The 17,500-nt window shown below is 36.4% G+C and overlaps 2 protein-coding genes across 5 annotated transcripts in view; one reads left to right on the top strand and one right to left on the bottom strand.

Annotated features, from left to right (window-relative positions):
- Positions 1 to 191, bottom strand: part of LOC135111735 (uncharacterized) — a 32,493-nt gene extending 32,302 nt beyond the window's left edge. Inside the window, exon 1 of the mRNA XM_064025418.1 lies at positions 114 to 191. The gene's annotated coding sequence lies outside the window, so the exon portion shown is untranslated. The remainder of the gene's footprint in view (positions 1 to 113) is intronic.
- The window catches only part of LOC135111742 (actin-related protein 8-like), a 301,644-nt gene that overhangs the window by 114,958 nt on the left and 169,186 nt on the right, over positions 1 to 17,500 (top strand). The window lies entirely within an intron of this gene.

The raw sequence follows: 17,500 nt of genomic DNA, 5'->3' as shown, positions 1-17,500 counted from the left end.
AGAAAATTTCTATTTGCTTGTTGATCCTGTTATTCTCACTTCATTGCATGAGAAATCGGAAGAGTATAATGTGATGTGTTATCAGTGGTTTGTTTACCAAGAATGATCCCTACCGCTCTATCACGGGGAAGCTCAAACCGGAAGCTGTTGTCAGGCGGTGGCGAGAGGTGACTTGCGGCGTTGCCACACACCATTCTGTGAGGCAACACCTATGTTGACTACGTCGGTTGCAGCTCTCTCTCTCTCTCTCTCTCTCTCTCTCTCTCTCTCTCTCTCTCTCTCTCTCTCTCTCTCTCTCTCTCTCTCTCTTTTGTGTTGTCTTATATTTAGAAACAGCTTATTAAGATCTGGGAATATTCGTAATTTCTGTTAGTTGAAGTGTATAGGTAGGTGAGAGCCTTTCCTCAGAGAGGCATGTGAGCGGATTTTGCCAGTCTCTGGGATTAACTCGGGGAAGCCTTACCTCCTCAGCTTGGTTCACAAACTCAAGGAGTTCTAGATATGCTGCAAATTTATTCAGTTATATAATTGTTTTCAAGCATTTTCAAAACTATAATAGAAATGTTTCTTAGTTGCCAACTACTATAGTACGGAATCAGGTTATGGAGTCTTGTGCTTGTGATTACGAGATTAATGGGGAGTTTTCGGAACTAATCCGCTAGATGTCGTTGCTGCTCATCTAACTGTAGGAAAGAGAGCTAAAATATTGTTGTAGTAAATCCCAGGTGCGTAAAGATGCAGAGAACATTGATCATCATGATACTATTGAAATGATGTATCGACTTTTTAATGTCCGATATGGATAATATTGAGAGAATGTGGTCAAATTATTATTTTTTTTTTTTGTGATTATCGAGTAAACTGCTAGCATTATATTAAATAAAGCATATTACAAGTATAAAATTTATTGATTTGGACAATGAAAAAAAAAATTACACTGTACTATATAGTATGACACAACCTACTCAGTAACATCGTGATATGTGGCTGTTTTTTTTTTTTTTTTTTTTTTTTTTTTGGGGGGGGGATTTTAGCATCTCTCTCACGAAGCGAGCGACAAGGCAAAGTAATCGAGAACCAAAACAAACATCTCTCAGGCGATCCTGCTGCTGCTGTAGTGTCCAGCTACCGTAATCCATTGTTTAGGCCGTAGTGGAGATGGGCACCACAGCAACATTCGACTTCTTGTCCAACAACGTGTTTCTTAAGTAAAACCAGCGCGGCCGAGTCAGGTGTTTGTTTTGGTTAGAGATACAGCATTACTATCGCCAGGACACTCGGGTTGCCAATTTTTTTGTTTAATTAAAATTGCTAGTTTATTCCTAGTTTATTAAAATAAACTAGGAAGATCTGTGTAATCTGGATTTTTGACTGTCACAGACATGTTGCCTTTATGTTTACTGTCGTCTTGATTAAGACGTTTCCAATCAAGAGTGTATTCATTTGGAAATCTTAAGATGACCAAATAAATATAAATGCCGATTCACTAGAAAATCAACTTATATACATTTGTTCATGAAAAGAGTTTGATTTTACTTGTGTTACTACTTAGAAGGGATTACGTAGAAAAAATATATTATATAATCCCATTGCATCTTCATGTAAATAGAGTAACACTGTAGGTCTGTCTGATATTGCTTGTATATGAAAGAAGAGTTTGTGTCTGTGGTGCCACCTGGTGACAACCACTAGTTCTGAAAACTCCCCATTGACAGAATATAAAAATCAATCTCGAAAAAGTGGTGGTAATATCGTAAAGTCCTTTCCAGCCTTCATTATTGGTTGTTTTAGTTCCATTTTTTCAAAGACACATTTGAACTTACTGAATTTGAATTTGAACTTACTGGGGGGAATGCCACCTCCCTTGTAACCACAAAAAAAAAAAAAAAAAAAACTACTCAAATGTGTCTGTGAAAGGATGAAACTAAAACAATCTAATAACGGCGGGAAAGATCTCTAGAATATCATAGTGGCTTTATATTGAAATTGATGAGATTTACGCATGTACCAGCTGATGATAACAAACTCGCCAGCCATCACCTAGCTTACAATCTCCTACGACTTTAGCATTATAGGCTTCTTATCTTGTTTTTATTTGCCGATCCAGTTCAACATTTCACATTCTCAATATAATGTGCTGTATTCAGTTAAATAAATACGATTTTTTTTTTCCATCTACTAAATAAAGCTGTTTGATAATGCTCCCTGCCTGCTTCTGTATTTCCACTTTCCTATGATTTGAATTTCTTCAAGAGGGAGGTTTCAGGACACTTATCCTTCAGTTTTCGACTACAGCTTGGGACCCTATTCGGGAACCGGCATCTCAGTGGGCCTTTATTGTTATTGGATTTTTGTTGCCCTTGGCCGGTGTCCCCCTTGAAAAAAAAAAAAAAAAAAGTTATATGCTCTAACTGGGCTTCATCAAGCTTGGGCTAACAAATAGCATTACTTAATAAATGGGAAAAATCTTATCTATTTAACTGAATATAGCACATCATATTGAGAATGGATCGGCAAATAAAAGTAAGATAGGCTATAATGCTAGGCGTTGGAGATTGTAGGCTACGTAATGGCTTGACGACTTGGTTATTATCAGCTGGTAGATGCGTAAATCTCACCAGTTTGAATATAAAGCCACTATGATAATATTCTAGAAACCTTTCCCGCCGTTATTACCGATTGTTTTAGTTTCATTCTTTCACAGACATATTTGAATAGTTTTTGGGGGGCGTTAGAGGGTAGGTGACATTTTTCCCCACTTTCTTACGTTTTACGTCTATTCAGATGTGACTGGGAAAGAGTGGAACTAAAACAGCCAATAATAATGGTTGGCAAGGACTCTATTACCAATATTTTTTTTTTTTTTCAGATTGGTTTTGATACTCTTGTCAAATAATTTCGTAACCACAAGCTCAATTCCATAGCATGGGCTAATTCCAAACTAACTGCAATAGTTGGCAAACCAAGAAATATTTCTAGTATAGTTTTGAAAACTCGAACACATTTATTCCATTGCATACATTTGCACCATGTGCAGAACTCCTTGATCTTGTGGATCAAGTTGAGAAGGTGAAGTTTCTCAGAGCTGTATCCAGAGACCGGCAAAATCCGTTCACATACCAACATAGAGGCTCTCTCCTGCCTCTAGATTCCAACTAGTAGATATTAGAGAATGTATAGTCTGAACTACAAACAAAAAATTGTAAATAAATAAATAGATAAATAAATAAATAAATAAATAATTATATATATATATATATATATATATATATATATATATATATATATATATATATATATATATATATATATATATATATATATATATATATATATATATATATATATATATATATATATATATGAGGCATCGCCTGCAGTAGTATGATATCTGTGATAGTTATGATATCTTGTGATAGTTATGATATCTTATACCTGGACTTCAGTAAAGCATTTGACAAGGTACCCCATCAAAGACTCCTGAGAAAGGTTAGGGCACACGGGATAGATGGGAAGGTGTTAGGCTGGATAGGGTCATGGCTTAGTGACAGGCGACAAAGAGTTGTAATAAACGGCTCGAAATCTGAGTGGGGTCATGCAATTAGTGGGGTGCCATAGGGATCAGTATTAGGGCCATTGTTATTTCTAATATATATCAATGACTTGGATAGTGGAATTAGTAGTGATGTTAATAAATTTGCGGATGACACAAAGATAGGTAGATTAATTAGGTCAGAATCGGATGCCATTGCCTTGCAGACAGATTTAGATAGAATGAATGAAGGATGGATAGGTGGCAAATGCAATTTAATATCAATAAATGCAAAATACTTAGCGTAGGTAGAGGAAACCCACACAGTAGGTACACATTAAACAACCAAACTTTGGTAGGTACAGGGTATGAGAAAGATTTAGGAGTTATAGTTAGCTCTGAACTCTGTCTAGGGAAACAATGTATAGCAGCCAGAAACAGGGCAAATAGGGTACTAGGATTAATTTTTAGGAGTGTTAAAAATAGAAGGCCGGAAGTAATATTAAAGTTATACTTGACGCTGGTCAGACTTCATCTAGACTACGCTGTGCAGTTCTGGTCTCCACATTACAGGAAAGATATAGGTCTATTAAAATCAGTACAAAGGAGAATGTCTTAAAGGATACTGGGGATGAGGAGTATTCCTTACGAGGCGAGATTGAAGTTGTTAAATTTACATTCTTTAGAAAGACGTAGGTTAAGAGGGGACCTGATAGAAGTCTTTAAGTGGTGTAAAGGTTATAACAAGGGGGATGTAGGCAAAATTCTTAGGATCAGCAACCAGGGTAGAACAAGAAATAATGGGTTTAAGCTTGAAAAATTTAGGTTTAGGAAGGAGATAGGAAAAAAATTGGTTCTCAGATAGAGTGGTAGATGAGTGGAACGGATTCAGTAATCATGTTGTTAGTGCTAGGACACTAGAGAGCTTTAAGAGAAGATTAGACAGGTTTATGGATGGAGATAATAGATGGAAATAGGTATATTTCAAACAGGGACTGCCACGTGTAAGCCTGGTCGCTTCTTGCAGCTTCCCTTATTTCTTATATCCTTATGTTCTTATACCCAAGCGCCATTTCTTAAAATTCTCAGGAAACGGCTCTAAAGTTTTCAAAGTATAAAAAAAAATTTCTCCAAAACTATTACAGTTAGGATAATAATTCTTATACCCTTTTAAAGCTCATTGTTTGTACATTTTAACTTGAGTCCTTTGGCACAGAAAATATAACGACAAAAAATATGATTTAGGAAGTAAAAAAAATAGTTCAGAAAATACCGGAAAAAATCCATTATATGTCATTTAATAATGTCCCTTGCCAGAGAAAATGCAAATCCCAACAAATAATGATAAGAATAATAAAGTTTCACATGATACAGAGCGAGTGATAGGTACTTGTGTGTGACACAGAAGAAAGCAGAGAAATGAAAATGAGGCAGGCTTGCTTCACATAGGCTGGGGATGAGAGCAAGAGTAATCGGAGCACGCTCCGATACTCTTGCTCCTGGTTTGGCGCATGAGTACAGTCATGCACGCTGTCCTCTCAGGAACTGGTGGATGAGTGTACTACTGCACCAATACATAGGCTAAAGCAGCCCTTTGGCCAAAAAGGTCCAAAATCTAAACCATTAGTATGGACTTACAACCTTATTTTCTGTGCGATGTCTCTCAACAACCATATAGAACAGACCTGGTGAAACTCTGTGATACCATATATATATATATATATATATATATATATATATATATATATATATATATATATATATATATATATATATATATATATATATATATATATATATATATATATATATATATGCGAATGTGCTGCTCAGTGTAGACTTTAGGCAGGAAAATTTTAAAACATTCATCAGCTGATAGCTCTAGCGGGCACATGAGACACTTCAGAACTGCCAACCTGTGCGAAAAAGTGTTGTTGGTGTTGGGTTCTTAAGGGACCTTTACACGGTCAAACGGTTTGTCAAACCGGGTTGCCTAACCTGCTTGTCAAGCGGTTTGAAGAAGTATCAGTCAAACCAAACGTACATCATTCCTCAGTCCTCAACTTAGTGTGACTCGCGCTTTTGTGGAGGAGAGATATGACTCTCCACCAGGACGATTTGATTGCCATTGGCTTAGCGGTGGCACTAAGGAAAAAAAAGATAAAGGTGGATAAAGGACTGGCTGTTAAAAAGACATCAACATTCACATGCCAACTTGCTTTTTTATTTGAAATTAGAGCCAGATGACTGGCGTAATTATTTGAGGATGGACGAAGAAACATAAATAGATCTACTTTCCATAAGGCTGGATGATCTCTGCTTTCAAGTCATTCTGGCCTTTAGTTGCTTCGGCGCTCGGTCATTTCGGCCTCTGTTTACTTATGAAATTATGATAGACACTTGAAACAACATTGGTGGAAAGTAATATTCTTCTTTATTGAAACATTGTTTATTTTTAGCTGTTGCCAGCACATTAACCCTTAAAACAGATAAAACGGTCAAACTAAAGAAGATAAGTGATTAAAAAAAAAAAGATGAAGAGCAAAATCATCAAACAAAACTTTAATAAAATGTTTAAAGCACAGATAAAACAGTTAAAACTAAAGAAATTAAATGGTTAAAAGGTGAGGAGCTAAATCATTAAACAAAAACACTAAGAAAATGTTTAAAACACAGATAAAACAGTCTAGCTAAAAGCAAAGTAAACAGCAAAAAAATAAAAAATAAATAAATAAATAAATAATAATAATAATGATAATTATAATAATAATAGTAATAATAATAATAAGTGGTTGGTCCACTCAGTCTTGAGCAAGCTCTCAGTAATTGGTCAGTTGTAATCTTCTGTTCCTCGTACTTTTCCATAAATTGAAGATACGACCTTGCACAGAACGACAGAACGATATTTCCGTCGCTGATGACATGACAGCTTTCCATCCTTGAGCAGCCGCACTTGGATATGTACGTTCCTGTCTTCTTTGCACAGCAAGGGTATGAGTACATAGAGAGATATGTACCTTCCTGGCTTCTTTGTACAGCAAGGGTATGAGTACATAGAGAAGAATGTGTGCGTTGCCTGCTCTACCGTTTAATCTCTTGTGATATCCTTCTACATCATTATTAGTGCGTATGCTCTCGCCAAAAAAAAAAAAAAAAAAAAAAAACAGTCCATTCACTTGGCAACAACAGTCCATCTATCCAAGTTTCTTTTATGTACATTTACAAGTCTTTGATTCGCCCAGAAGGTGCACGAGATTCTAAATGACGAAACGTCTGTTCACTATGTTCCCGTGGGAGAAACGGAAGGGACATTAACTGCAGTATGTAATTTTGTGTGGGACGATGTTTCACATGAGGCACGGCAAGTCCTAGTGACTGTACCTTTCTCCATATTGTTTGATTCCAGTGAAATGCACAACCTTGGAATCTAGCTACTGGGAACAAAGTTCTCACTGCTGACCATAAGGCAATTTCAAAGTCCATAACAACACATGGGAAGGAAGCCATGGTGAAACTTTGATTTTATGTTGCTTTTTCCTCCAGAGTGGCTTCTTTTCATATTGCCCTACGGTTGTCGTAAATGGTCGTTTTTTTTTTTTTCATACTCGTCCATTGTTATTTCCTTATTCCTTTATATGAATGGAACTATAAGCATACTTCTTTCACATTTCTATTTACTTTGATAATTATATGAAAAAAAAAAACATGGTGAAACTGATTTTATGTTGCTTTTTCCTCCGAAGTGGCTTCTTTTCATATTGTCCTACGGTTGTTGTAAGTGATCTTTTTTTTTTTTCTCATACTCGTCCATTGTTATTTCCTTATTTATGTATATGAATGGAACTGTAAGCATACATTTTTCACATTCCTATTTACTTTGACAATATATATATATATATATATATATATATATATATATATATATATATATATATATATATATATATATATATATATATATAATAAAATAACTACGGTCTTGCACACACGCGCAGACCTGGCGCGCGGAGTGACCTGGGTGAAACGCAGGGGAGGCCATAGTGACCAGGGCCGGAAGAACTAGGGGCTGGAGTGACTTGTTTCCACAATCTCTGTAGGTATGTATGAATTTCAATAACACATCCCTCTCGTGTCTCTTTCCATTTGAGTTTGTGTCCTCCATATTTCAGCTGTAAGGGTATGACCCACCTACTCCTTGGTTTGAAGCGCTGCTGAGATTTGATGTTACATGTTCTCACATGCAAATGGTTTGTGGATGAGTTAAGCACCCCCCCCCCCCCCCGCAAAAGTCAGGCTTGATCAGACTTTCTTCAAACCGTTCAACGTGTTTGACAACCAAATACCCCATTCACACGTTCAAACATCACCTCAAACACGTGTTTGTCAAACCGGGTTTGACAAACCGTTTGCCTGTGTAAAGGGCCTTTATACGTTCTGCCGCCTTCCCGGAGTTTACAAAGTGCATTTACAACGTTAATAAGAGGTGATATGGACCTGATTTTTTAAATGTTGGTGTTAGTAAATTCCAACACCAACACGTTGTATCTCCTCATACTAACTTTTGCAAGTTTTTTTTTTTTTTTTTTTTTTTTTTTTTTTTTTATATAACTCGGGGAAGGGGACACGACATGGTGTTAGAACCCAACACCAACAGCACTCTTCGTACAGGTTGGTACCTCTTAAGTGTCTCATGTGCCTGCCAAAGCGATCAGCTGATCAATGCTTTACACTACAGTTTTCCTGCCTGAACAGTCTACAATGAACACTTCATTCGCATATATATATATATATATATATATATATATATATATATATATATATATATATATATATATATATATATATATATATATATTTATTTATTTATTTATTTATTTATTTATTTATTTATATTTTTATATATATAGTTAGGGCTGTACATCCTCTAATCCTTAGTAGTTGGAGTGTACAGGCAGGTGAGAGCTTCTCCTCAGAGTGGCATGTGAACAGAGTTTGCCTGTCTCTGGGGACAGCTCTGGGAAGCCCCACCTCCTCAGCTTGATGCACAAGATATGTTACAAATGTATGCAGTGAAATAATTGTTTTCAAGAGTTTTCAAAGTACTAGAAATATTCCTTAGTTACCAACTACTATAGTTTGGAATATCAGGTTATGGAGTCTTGTGCTTGTGATTAAGAGATTAATTAACGAGAGTAAAATCAATCTGGAAAAAAAGTGGTGGTAATATTCTAGAGTCATTTCCATCCATTATTATTGGTTGTTTTAGTTCCATTATTTCGCAGACACATTTCAATAGACATAAATCGTAACAGAGTAGGGGAAAATGCCACCTTCCGTGTAACCCCCAAACACTATTCAAATGTATCTGTGAAAGAATAAAACTAAAGCAATCAGTAATAACGGGGGAAAAGGTCTCCAGAATATTACCATAGTTGTTTAAATTGTTGAGATGTACGTACAAACCAGCTAATAATAACCAACTCCCCAGCCACTGCATAGCCTACAGTCTCCTAAGCCTGTAGCATATTTAGCCTGCCTTGTTTTTATTTGCCAATCCAGTTCAAAATTTAACATTCTCAATATGACGTGCTAGATCCAATTAAATAAAAACGATTTTTTCGATCTACTACTGTTCGCTAGCCCAAGCTTGATAAATTCTAGTTAAAGCATATAACATGTTTCTGACCAAGAATAATTAAAATTTAATGTTTATACATAAAAAGAAAAAAAAAATACTTCAGTGTTGCAATTATCATATGATGATGCTGTAAACCTTGGAGAGGTGATGGAAATCGACAGCTCTTTCAATCTGGCGGATGATCTGCACAATATAAATGAAACATAAGAGGGTGTTGTAAGATCCCTAATCCCATGTTAAATTGCCTATGTTCAACTTGTATCTCCTCCCTTATTTTTTGACCAATTTCTTTTATTTAAAAAGGCTTTTAATCAGGAAGGATAGGAGAACAATATCTGCTATTGTTTTTCTTGTACGATATATATATATATATATATATATATATATATATATATATATATATATATATATATATATATATATATATATATATATATATTTTTTATGAAAAAAAAAATTAGACTTTCAAACAATTGCCAAAAATCAAAATCAACTCCAAGCAAAAATTTTTATAGCAGACTTTGTCTCATAGTTTCATAAGCTGCAATATCCTATATATGTGTAACAGGAATAACAACAGAGGAGATCATTTTCATATGGCAAAATCCGCCATTTTGATATTGCACTATAAAGTTTAAGCAGTTACTATAATTCACCTGTTTCAGATAGGGACTTGAAATTCACATGATATATGCATCAGAATATGTTGAAAAAGCAGACATAGTTTCATTTAGTTACTCTGATTTTGTATAGAGGCATAAAGTGATTCATGATTTCATGCTTAATTACCATGGTGGGGGGAAGGGGGAGGAAAGCAATTTTTGTTATATTTCATCATATTTATGAGTAAAAACCAGTGTTTAACTGTTTGAAATAAATAAAGTATTAATGTAAAAGATATCTGATGTAGATACATTGATTATTTGCTGGATTTACATAAAAAGAAAAAATATATATATTTTTATTTTTCATATATAAATCTGAGAAAAATAGTTAGACCTAAAATTTTATGCTCTCTAATGTATGCAGCAAGAGAACTATATATTTTCATAGGAGACTAAAGAAAAAGAACATAAGAACATAAGAAACATAAGAAATAAGGGAAGCTGCAAGAAGTGACCAGGCTTACACGTGGCAGTCCCTGTATGAAACACTCCTACCTATTTCCATCTGTTATCCCCATCCATAAACTTGTCTAATCTTCTCTTAAAGCTCTCTAGTGTCCTGGCACTAACTACATGATTACTGAGTCCGTTCCACTCATCTACCACTCTATTTGAGAACCAATTTTTTCCTATCTCCTTCCTAAACCTAAATTTTTCAAGCTTGAACCCGTTATTTCTTGTTCTACCCTGGTTGCTGATCCTAAGAATTTTGCTTACATCTCCCTTGTTATAACCCTTATACCACTTAAAGACTTCTATCAGGTCCCCTCTTAACCTACGTCTCTCTAGAGAATGTAAATTTAACCGCTTCAACCTCGCTTCGTAAGGAATACTCCTCATCCCCTGAATCCTTTTAGTCATTCTCCTCTGTACTGATTCTAATAGACCTATATCTTTCCTGTAATGTGGGGACCAGAACTGCACAGCGTAGTCTAGATGAGGTCTGACCAGCGCCAAGTATAACTTTAATATTACTTCCGGCCTTCTACTTTTAACACTCCTAAAAATGAATCCTAGTACCCTATTTGCCTTGTTTCTGGCTTCTATGCATTGTTTCCCTAGACGGAGTTCAGAGCTAACTATAACTCCTAAATCTTTCTCGTACCCTGTACCTACCAGAGTTTGGGTGTTTAATGTGTACCTATTGTGTGGGTTTCCTCTACCTACGCTAAGCACTTTGCATTTATTGATATTAAATTGCATTTGCCATCTATCCGTCCATTCATTCATTCTATCTAAGTCTGTCTGCAAGGCGATGGCATCCGCTTCTGACCTAATTAATCTACCTATCTTTGTGTCATCCGCAAATTTACTAACATCGCTACTAATTCCACTATCCAAGTCATTGATATATATTAGAAATAATAATGGCCCTAATACTGATCCCTGTGGCACCCCACCGTTTATTAGCACTCTCTGTCGCCTGTTACCAAGCCATGACCCTATCTAACCTAACACCTTCCCGTCTATCCCGTGCGCCCTAACCTTTCTCAGGAGCCTTTGATGGGGCACCTTGTCGAATGCTTTACTAAAGTCCAGATATAAGATATCATAACTATCACCATTATCTACTGCCTCGTACACCTTACTGTAAAAACTTAACAAGTTTGTCAGGCAAGACTTCCCCTTCGTGAAGCCATGCTGTGACTGATTTATCAAGTTATGTTTGTCTAAATGTTCCCTAATGTTCCTGGCTATTATTGACTCTAACATTTTACCTACAACTGAAGTTAAGCTGACAGGTCTATAATTAGACGCTAAAGTTTTATCCCCTTTCTTAAAGATGGGTACTACATTAGCCTGTCTCCACATTACTGGTACCTCACCCGACTCCAGTGATTTCCTAAAGACAGAAACTAACGGCTCACTAATAATCTTTTTACATTCCTTCAGTACTCTGGGATATATTTCATCAGGTCCTGGTGACTTGAACTTTTTTAGCCTATCTATCTCCTGCTCCACTATCTCCCTAGTTATGGAAATATCCGTCAGCTTCTCATACTCATCTGCTCTAAACACCTGTTCACTATCTGGCATATCCTGCATGTTTTCCTGAGTGAAGACAGTTAAAAAATAATCATTCAGAAGTTTACTAATCTCCTCCCCAGAACTAACCAGCTCCCCATCTGCTGCCTTTAATGGACCTACAGTATCCTTATTTTTCGTCCTGTATACCTGATAAAATCCCTTGGGGTCCGTCTTCGCCTGGCTGGCTACCTTTAATTCATAATTGTCCTTAGCTTTCCTCGTTAACTTCCTGACTGTTCTAACTAATTCATTATACTGTGTCCTTAAAACTTCCTCACCTGCCCTTAATCTCATATACTTCTCTTACGCCCTATATAATGCTTTAACCTAGCAGTTATCCATTTAGGGTCATTTTTTTGTGATCTTATTGTTTTATACGGGATATTTGCTAATTGACCTGTATGAACTTTATCTACGAAATATTTATACAATTCATCTACATTTACTTCACCTAAACCCCTCATCTCGTTCCCTACCATCCTCTTCCCTCCCTCATCAACTCGCCTTGACCTTACCTCTCTCATTTCAGCATGACCTGACATTCCAACATACTCACACCTATCTCCCCCCTTCCTCTTTCCTCCTCCCTTCTGGAGCCTCACCTCACCTCCCTCATCCTGCCTTATCTCTCTGAACTCCGTCCCTGACCTGACCTCACCCTGCATCCTTTGCCAGTCCACTCCTTGGAGGTACCTAAAAGATGTATGTCAGAAAAATAAGAAAGAGGAAGAAAAGGAAAAAAAAAATATTATACATGTCTCGTGGCAGGCAAAACCATGGAATTTTTTGACGGAAGACCTCATTACATAAGGGGGAAATTTTTTTTCTATAAAAAAAGATTACATATATCAAAAGAAGCAAAAAAAAAAAAAAAATGCAGGAAAAAAAAAATTCTTGATCGTATAATCCCCCATAAATCACAAGGGTAAAGGTGCCCGAATGCGTGCATTTGTAAACGCCCTAATTTCTTCCTTACGGTGATGGATACTGTTTTCCTTTAACACAGAAGTATATTGATATATAATATTTTTAACATTCAATTGCATGTGAATCATTAATATCATTGGTGTTTCTTGTTGGAAAGGGATAGGACATGCCAACCCATAGGAACCTGTGGTGTCTCCATCGAATTGGCACTAACACCACGGTTTAGAAAAACTAGACGTATTAAGAATCAGCTATATTGGTATCAGAAACTACTAACACCATGTTTAAAAAAATCAGGCCATGATGTGGGGCTTGGTGTTGGGATTTACTAACACCAACGCTTAAAAAGTCAGACCTTGGTGTCGGGATTTACTAGCACCAAGATTTAAAAAGATAAACAGACTCCAGACATGTCCTAAATTTAAGACCTTCACACTAAGAATAAGGCCGGAATTTTAAAATGTTGATGTTAGTGTGTTTTTTTAAATTCGGAGAAGGTGACACGACATAGTGTTAGGAGAACCCAACACCAACAACACATAGGTTGGCACGTTTTAAGTGTCACATGTGATTGCCAAAGCAATCAGCTGATCAGTGCTTTAGTTTTCCTGCCTAACCAGTCTACAATGAACACTGCATTTGCATATATATATATATATATATATATATATATATATATATATATATATATATATATATACAGACGTACCTCGGTACTCGACCATAATCCGTTCTGAGGTGGTGGTCGAGCACCGATTTGTTCGAACACCGAAACCAATTTTCCCATAAGAAATAATGGAAAGTATTTTAATCCGTTCTTACCATTAAGAAAAATACCTAAAATATTATAAGAACGTGTATCTAAACAACAATAAAACGTAAATGTGCACAAGCAGTACATGATAAAGATAAATAAAGCATTATAAACCATTTTGTATAATTTACTTACGTTTTGGAGAGTGGTTGATGGCATACAGGAATGGATGTGGAGAGGACGGGAGGGAGGGTTACTCCTTGGAAGGGGAATCCCCTTCCATGATGACGCTAGGTAACGCGCCTTCAGGGGTTTTCTCCCTTCTCTCTCTCTTCCATGGAGGTGAATCTGGCTGGGCAGTAGCCTTCCTCTTTTCTTTAAGAAGGAACCTGTCCATTGTCAGTTGCCCGCTGGCCGAGTTACCCGCTGGCCGAGAAGGGCCGAGGAGCGCGTTCGGGTCGAATCGGCTAGTCGAGTACCGTAAATCTGTTCGAGGTCCGATGCATTTTCTACTCGAATTTTTTGGTCGAGCACCGATTTGGTCGAGTATAGAGGCGGTCGAGTACCGAGGTACGACTGTATATATATATATATATATATATATATATATATATATATATATATATATATATATATATATATATATATATATATATATATATATATAATAATTCTCTCTCTCTCTCTCTCTCTCTCTCTCTCTCTCTCTCTCTCTCTCTCTCTCTCTCTCTCTCTCTATATATATATATATATGTGTGTATTTATTTATAATTTTTCTATTTGTAGTTAGGGCTCTACATTCTCTAATCTCTAGTAGTTGGAGTGTACAGGCAGTGAGAGCTTCTCCTCAAAGAGGCATGTGAACAGTTTGCCTATCTCTGGGGACAACTCTGGGAAGCCTCACCTCCTCAGCTTGATGCACAAGATTAAGGAGTTCTGGATATGCTGCAAATGTATGCAATGAAATCATTGTTTTCAAGAGTTTTCAAAACTATACTAGAAATGTTTCTTAGTTGCCAACCACTATAGTTAGTTGGGAATCAGGTTATGGAGTCTTGTGCTTGTGATTATGAGATTAATAAACAAACAAGAGTATAAAAATCAATCTGGAAAAGTGGGTAATATTCTAGATTCCTTTTCAACCATTATTATTGGTTGTTATAGTTCCATTCTTTGGCAGACACATTTGAATAGATGTAAAACGTAACGAAGTGGGGGGAAGTGCCATCTCTTCTATAACCCCCAAATATTATTCAGATGTGTCTGCAAAAGAATGGAACTAAAACAGTTAGTAATAATGGGGAAAAGGTCTCTAGAATATTACCATAGTTGTTTCATATTGAAATTGGTGAGATGTACGTATGTACCAGTATATACGTACAACTCGCCAACAACCGCATAGCCTACAGTCTCGTGCGCCTGTAGCATGTATAGCCTGCCTTGTTTTTATTTGCAGATTAAGTTCAAAATTTCACATTCTCAATATGTGTTGTATACATTTAAGTAAATATGATTTTTTTCCATCTACTGTGTAATTTTGTTTGCCAGCCCAAGCTTGATAAAGCCCATTTAGAACATATAACATGTTTCTGATCAAGAATAATTAAAATTTAATGTTTTATGCATTAAAAATACTTCAGTGTTGCAATTATCATACGAAGATGCTGTAAACCTTGGAGAGGTGATGTAAATCAACAACTCTTTCTATCTGGCCGGTGATCCGCATAATACAAACAAACCATAAATCTCAAGGGTAAAAGCACCCGAATGTGTGCAGTTATAAACACCTTAATTTCTTCCTTACAATGATGGATACTATTTTCCTCTAGCACAGAAGTATATTAGTATATAATTGTATTTTTAACATGACTTTTAATCGCATATGAGTCATGAATATCACTGGTGTTTCTTATTGGAGAGGGTAGGACACACCAACAATTACACTATGTAACTCAGTTTTTGTCTTTGACAAGCAAGTGTTATTTTCCAACTCTTTTCATTGCAAATAATAGAAGATTTCTATTATTCCTGTCAGACTTTGCTTTTGTGTCTTTTAGAATGAATTTCACCATTTTCACCATTTTTTGACAAAAAAAAAAATTTTGAATGACAAAAATTTACTTTAAAACTTCTGAAACAAATTTTTTGGGTTAAAAATTAACAGTTTTTCTTGATTTGCATGAATGCAGCAAATCATTTTCACTTATGAGCCCCCAAATGTAGTCTCCCATCATGTTTTCATTGAAGTATCCCTGATGTCTCTGTTCAAAGTTCATTATATCTTGGTGGAAGCGCTTCCCCTTGTTCCTCTGAATATGCTCCCATATTTTCCTTGAAGTTTTCAAGGTGAGCATCTAGGATATGGACCTTCAAGGACATTCTGTAACCCATCTCACCATAGCTTTTCACTAAAGCTTCAACCAGTTCCATATAGTTACCAGCCTTGTTGTTGCGTGTACTACAACAATGAAACACTCCCAAGCTTTTTTCTCCTTTTCTGTGAACTTCTGTAGAAATTCTGAGCTCTATATTTTTCCTTACATGTCCAATGAAGGTACCAGCTTTCACCTTTGCCTCTGAAAGCTAAGGAAAAGTCTTGAAGATATTTGAAGGCAGCAGACTCCTTGTCAAGAGCTGTAACAAACTGTCTCATGAGACCCAGTTTGATGTGTGGTGGAAGAAACAAAACCTTTTGAGGATTCACCAATGATTCATGTTTGATATTGAGTGCTGCCACTGTAGTGTCAGTCCTTGGAGGTCAGTGCTTTCTCTGGTAATGTGCTACTCTGTTTCTACTGTCCCAAAGGCAAAGAAAACAGGGATTCTTGGTAAAACCTCCTTGCAGTCCCATCAAAAAAGCCACCATCTTGAAGTCACTAATAACTTCCCAACCATACCTGTTGTAGTTCAAAGTTTCCAGTAAAGGCTTTACACTTCTGTAGTCCTCCTTAAGATGCACAGAATGAGCAAGAGGCAGAGTTGGATACTTGTTTCCATTGTGCAAAAGTACAGCTTTCAGGCTTTTGGAGGAGCTGTCAATGAAGAGTCTCCATTCATCTGCATTGCAAGCAGGGGTGGCTGGTCCATAAGAGCTGGTGGGCTGCAGACCTCCCTATCTAAGCCATGGCAGGTAGATGAGTGATTCATTCATATAATTCATTTTATACAAATAAATAATATTATACTTTGATATTCCATTCAGTATTTTTTCTATAATTTTCTAACATAAAATACTAGCAGATTTGATAAATTAATTACAGAGTAAAACACTTCTTCCAGTATTGGCACAGCGCCAGCCGGACTGTAACAGGGCTGGAGTCAATTCAACCCTGCACAGCACCTTGAGTGGGGATTGTCATTTACCTGCTGTATTAGTTAAACAAATAGTGCATTACCTCCATGATTCATGAATACTTGAATTCAATGAATACCAGTTTTAGCACCTTATGTGACAACGGAAGCTTAGTTTCAGTGTCCTAGTTTCTTCAATACTACATATTCTACTTATTAACTTGATAAATGTACCTCATAGCTTTGGCAATGCATAGATTTTAAATTATGAGCCTATGAGGTACAAAATGTAACGTTTGTGATTCAAATAAAACTGCCTACAGCACGGCCTTATTAGTATTGTAATTTGAAATTATTATGCAGCCCCCCCAGTTTTTTTTACCACGAGCCACCACTGATTGCAAACAATTCCAATAGCATCAAACAAGCCTGATACATCATTGCAGTAGCATAGTCTGTCCTCCTTTGCAAAGAAGCTGGAGAAATGTTTGTGATGTTTACTTTGGCTGGTCACTTGCTCACTGTCATCAAGTAAATCCCATTCCTTCAGCCTTGAAATCAAAAGCTCACCATTTGACTTTGTCAAACCAAGATCTCTGATGAGGTCATTGAGGTCTCTGGTTTGGGTAGTAAGGATTCCTCCTAACTACAACTGTATCTGTGAT

Source organism: Scylla paramamosain, chromosome 2, assembly GCF_035594125.1.
Source record: "Scylla paramamosain isolate STU-SP2022 chromosome 2, ASM3559412v1, whole genome shotgun sequence".
In the NCBI taxonomy this organism is placed as follows: Eukaryota; Metazoa; Arthropoda; class Malacostraca; order Decapoda; family Portunidae; genus Scylla; species Scylla paramamosain.
This window is presented reverse-complemented; position numbering and strand designations above follow the sequence as displayed.